This window comes from Elephantulus edwardii, unplaced genomic scaffold (genome assembly GCF_000299155.1).
Source record: "Elephantulus edwardii isolate Elephantulus edwardi_28Jun2011 unplaced genomic scaffold, EleEdw1.0 scaffold00228, whole genome shotgun sequence".
Classification (NCBI taxonomy): Eukaryota; Metazoa; Chordata; class Mammalia; order Macroscelidea; family Macroscelididae; genus Elephantulus; species Elephantulus edwardii.
In genome coordinates, this window is record NW_006399978.1 from 3,338,235 (window position 1) to 3,343,765 (window position 5,531).

Sequence of the window (5,531 nt, forward strand, 5' to 3'; positions counted from 1 at the left end):
TGACTGGGGTAATTGGGATGTGTGTGTCGGAAACAATAAGATTGGCACAGGATAGAGCAGAGTTTAGGGCTGTTGTACATAGGGTTGCTATATGAGTCACAGACAACTTGATGACACATAACAACAACACAACATCTACAAAGTGAGGGTCAAGACATCACATTTTCAGGGTTGTGTGAAATAGCTCTTTCTCAAAATAATCATGTCAGAACTGACTCATAACTAACCCTCCAGTGGGTTTTCAGAGGCTGTAAATTACCCTGGAAGGGAACCTTTGTTCTTTGAAGCCACTGATGAATTAAACCAACCAAAGAGGCTTAGCCTTTGGCTTAGCAACCTGACTCCACATGGGCTACACCACAAGAGCTCCTGTGTAGAACCAGAGAAAAAAGCAATGTTAGGACCCAGACACAGGGAAAGTCCTGTGTTGAAGTCAATGAATTAAGCTGTTTTCCAGAATGTGTCCATGAAAGTGAATGCCCGGATTCTGTTTTGCATTCAGATCCCACAGTTCCACAAGTGGGTGAGCTGAGCCCCCTCCTCTCCACTGTGGTATCCCTGAGAACCCCACCTACCTCTCAACTTCCACCTCCCCCACAAAGGGAGAAAAGATAAGCCAAAACTGCAAAAGGAAGTTACTGGTGATTTGACATTAGAAAGAAAAACTAAAGACAGGGGAAGGGTCAGGAAAACCCAAGAGCTGTGTTGGACGTGAGAGGGACATGGGCAAGAATGGGAGGTAACTGAAGAACAAGATTGAACCTAAGAGCTGGGAGGGTCATGCCAGGTATTTAGCTGTGCTGTTGATGTGAATCCAATAGTCACCTGGTGTATTCTCAAGTGATGAAATGACAACATGGTTTGTGGTTAACGAACTGTTTACTCTGTCTTGTGTTAGGGCTAGGCCCCTGGGCCTTGTTTGAGCGATGCTGATCTTCTCATTCTCACCAAGTTCCACTTACATAGGATTTTCTGGCCACAGTGCCTTGGCCCTCCACAGTCTCTAACATAGCCCTCTATCCAACATCTCTGTAAACTTAGCCTGGAACCTCAAAGTATGGAACTTCAAAGTCTCCATAATGAAAATATTTCTTATTCTTCCTGTCCTTCATCAAGGACATCTCTTCAGAAGAAACTTTCATAATCTCTCATAACTAGCTGTATTCTTATCTCCACAAGACCAGGATTCTATAGTTTTTGAGCACCTAGACCAGTGTTGGGTACAGATATACATAGGCAAAGTCCAAAGTCCTAATATAAATCATTCAATTTCATTTTCCAGAAAGTATAAATGAGCGTGATTACAGATAGAATTTTTGGGGGGTGGGGGTGGGGGTGGGGATGGAGAATTCTCATAATTCTACTACTGCCTTTCTTTCTTTTTGGTTAGGAATACCCCAAAGTTCACTCATTTCTGAGATTTATTAACTCACCGTTCTGGAGACTTGAAGTCCAAATTCAGAATGTCAGAGCCAGGACATGATTCCTCCAGGCTTAGGGGAAGATTGTTTCGTGTTTCTCCCAGCTTCTGGCAGTTCCAGGCATTCTCAGTGTGTAGACGGATCTTCATGTGGTGGCTTTCCTCTGTGTGTCTGTCTCCTTCTGTTCATTTTCCTCTGTTGTAGGACACTACTCTTACTGAATTAAGACCCACTCTTCTCAGTATACACTGGTAACCTAGTGGCAAGAAGCTGGACTAAAATCCCAAAAGCGCATGGTTCAAATCCATGAGCAACTCCCCCAGAGAAGAATGGGCAATCCCTTCCCCTGTGATTAACTGCCTCTGAAAACCCTCTGGAGAGTCAGCTATGGGTAGGCTCTGACTCAACAGTACAAAGCAAGCTTCTCAGTATAAAAGTCCTGATGGCATTGTCCATTACGTGTTGGGCCACTAACTAAAAGTTTGGCAGTTCAAATCCACCAGCTACTCAAAAAAGCAATCTCCTTGCATTAATATATTTATAGCCTTAAAAACCCAACGTAAGGGGGTAATGAGTTGGAACTGGCCCAACATGAATGAGTTTTAGTTCTGTTCAGTATGAGCTCATAGGAGTTTAACTAATAATCTATTTGAAAGCAAGGTCACATTCACAGAAAAGGGTTTGTGTAAGCGTGTTAGGACTTCCTTGTACATTTTGAAGGACACAGTTCCAGCCACAACACTACTGGTACCCACATGGTGCTGCCATTTTAGCCTAGTTTAATTTCAAAAGTATCCTTTAGTTCTTTCCTTTGGGTGTAGTACAGGTTGTAATCTCTGCAGATGAGGATTACCATGCCGCTGGTGTGTTCAAACTACCATCCTTTAGCTGGACAATGAATAAGGTAGTTCAAAGAATTCACTATGATGCTGGTGCAAAAATGGAATATTCTGTGGACCACTGGAAGAACAAATATGTATCATGGAAGAAGTACAGCCAGAACACTCCTGAGAAGTGATGATGGGTGAGATTTAATCTCACATACTTTGTACATGCCATTAGGAGAGAACAGGCCCTAAGGAAGGACATCAGGCTTGGTAAAGCACCAGGGCTGAGAAGGATGAGGGGAAGGGAAGCCACTCTTTAGGAGCCATTGGTTTTCTGTTTACTGTATTGAAACTTTTGACAATGATTATTTGTGAAAAACATTAAATTGGAAAATATTTTGTATGTAATTTTATATAATAATTTATACTTATTGTTGTTGTTATGTGTCTTTGAGTTGCCTGCAACTCAAAGCAACCCTAAGCACAATAGCTCTGAATCTTGTCCTGTCCTGAGCCAATCTCACTATCTCAAAAACATCTACCCCTATCGCCCAGTCACTGTGTCAATCCAGCTCATCCAGGGTCTTTCTCTCCTGCATTGTCCCTCCACTTTTCCAAGCATGGTATCTTTCTCATCCCTCCTGGCAGCACGCCCAAAGTATGTGAGACATAGTTTCAAAGTCCTTGCCTCCAGAGAGCAGCTTGATTTTACCCTCTCCAGGATAGGCCTGTTTATTCTCTTGGCAGTCCATGGTATGCTCAATACTCTTCTCTGGCACCACAACTCAAGCGCATCAATTCTTCTGTCATGCTTAGTCATCATCCAGCTCTCTTTATATATTTTACAATAATATTTTTTCTTTTCCTTTTATATGATAAAGGAATTTCATCATTTATTTAGATGTTTAAGCTCTCGCAACTAGGTTTTTACAAACTGGTGAACAATGACAAATTATTTCTTCCACAGAACCATATGACTACACATTCCCAGACGGTATAAATATATGGTTGAACTAACATTAATACACACCACCATTTTATCAATTACATACTAAAACAAATTATCAAGTACCCAAATATTAAGTTACACAGCTCAAAAAGCATATAAAAATTAGAGTCTGCTCAATGCATTAGCAGAAACCCACTTTTTTTTTGCAGGCGAGGTTAGAAAGAAGAGGGGGGAATCACACTTAAAAATTACAAAGTAAGTTGGTAAACAACTTCCTACTGGGAAAAAAAATAACAATTTCAGAAATTTTATGATTAAGATTTTAACTACAATAACAAAACATCTCTACCATTTAAAAAATATTACTAAATTAAAGAGTATGTTTCTACATGTTCTGCACAAGACAAAGGCAACATTTTACTAAAAAATATTTAATAACCCCTTCCTATTCTTTTTGTCCAGGCCCTCCCTATTATGTTGCATCCCAAAGTGCAACCATTAAATTAAATGTAAGGCTTCCCCCCCCCTTTGTCTGGAGACATTAAAGACATGTACTTCTGTACAATGTGTTTTTCAAAATGAAATTCCATAAAAGCACAAAATGAGATTTACAGAAAGACATTAAATAATCACTATTAACACTTGGTAAAAATTCAGTAAAAAGTCAATGATTACACAAACTTGGTATACACTGGTATGAATGTGGGAGATGTAAACAAAACGTGAGCAGGCAGATAACCACACAGATTCTACTTCAATGTTTGAATAAACCAAGTAAGATCTAGAGTGTTCATAGTTCTTGGGATTTTTTTATTTTTGTTACCTAATCTCTAAATTTTTTCTATATCGGTAAGATTATGGACTGGGAAAAGATTTTAAGTTTTATAACACTTCTGCATGATTTCAGGGAAAGTCAATTGGTATAAATGATAAGTACATTTTAAATGCCGAACATTAAGAAACCTTAACTAAGTGCCCAGGAAGGCTGACTGTAACCCAACCATGGAGGCTGAAATTCTGTCCAACTTGTAGCCTGGTTAAACAGCTTTTCAATACTCCTACAAAAGCTTTATTAAACTTATTCACTGAGCTAACAGGTTGGTAAATATGCATGACAAATGAGTTCCTGTTTCAAGTTCTTCTTCCAAGGCAATAGCATCAGGCACCCAGTTTATTGAATCCAACAGTTGTTTCTATGACCATTGGAGTCTTTAAAGCATAGTTGTATTTTGATACTTCTCCAAATACAAAAGCTGCTTGCTGTTAAAAGCTCCACGCCTTTTTTGTCGTATGAATTGCACTGCATCTTCGTATTTCATTACACCTTCAATTAATGCCAGGGCAATAAGCACTGGAGCTCTCCCAAGACCTGCAACACAATGAACAGCAATATAGCAACCAGGTTCTTCATGAAACTTAGTTTTTACTAGACTTAGCCAGACATCAACAATCTGGTTGGACGGTGGTGCACCATCATCAAAAGGCCAATCGAGAACATGGATACCTTCTTTTTCCACAAGAGCAGTGTCGTAAGTTGCTTCATGTACTCTTACTCATGGTAACTCCGCATTTCTTAAGTTCCTCTATAAATTTGTTTAAGGTTGCATTGGTTGGATTGTGTGTAATAAGAAATCTCGTGTTCTTGTACATGACTTCCACAGGAGCTGGGTGGTTCATTCGAGCCATTGTAAATAAGTTAAAAACACTCAAGAATTTTTAAGAGTGAATACAGAAATTACGTAAAGAAACTGAAGTCTATGTCAAAACACTGCACTTGAAAATCTCAGTGCTTTGAGTATGATGTTGGGAGTATTGGAAACTGAAATGACCTAACATGAAGCAGCAACTCTTGAATCCAGTAATACTGAGGCAATAGAAAAGAAGTGCACTGAGGTTTACCCCATCCAGGTCAAAACTCTTGAAAATTCTCTGTGGATTTTGATTAAACACTTCTGTGTGTAGGTTAACCGCTCTTATGAGGGCTTCTTGGTGGAGTAGTAATTTCTACAGTTCACTTGTCTGCATAGAGGTCGTGCTGTGCCTGGCAGTAATCTCCACTGCCCTTCAGAAACTCCAAAAATGTTTGACCAAGAACACCACAGAACTGAGGAATATGTTTACTCATTGAAGATTGTGGCCTAATCATATAGCTGGTCCCGAGGCGGCGGCAGTAGCAGCAGGGTCGGGGCGGGGGGGGGGGGCGGGGCGGCGGTAGTGGTGCAGGCGACGTCGGGGGCACCAGGCTCTACCATGCAGTCTCCTTTATCTTTTTTTATTACGTGCTATGTGCTTTCGAACGGGATCCGACTGGCACAGGAGGAGATGCCCCTCCTT

The 5,531-nt window shown here is 40.4% G+C and overlaps 1 pseudogene; it reads right to left on the reverse strand.

Annotated features, from left to right (window-relative positions):
• Positions 1 to 4,368: 4,368 nt before the first annotated feature.
• LOC102852577 lies at positions 4,369 to 4,874 on the reverse strand (annotated as a pseudogene).
• Positions 4,875 to 5,531: the final 657 nt, after the last annotated feature.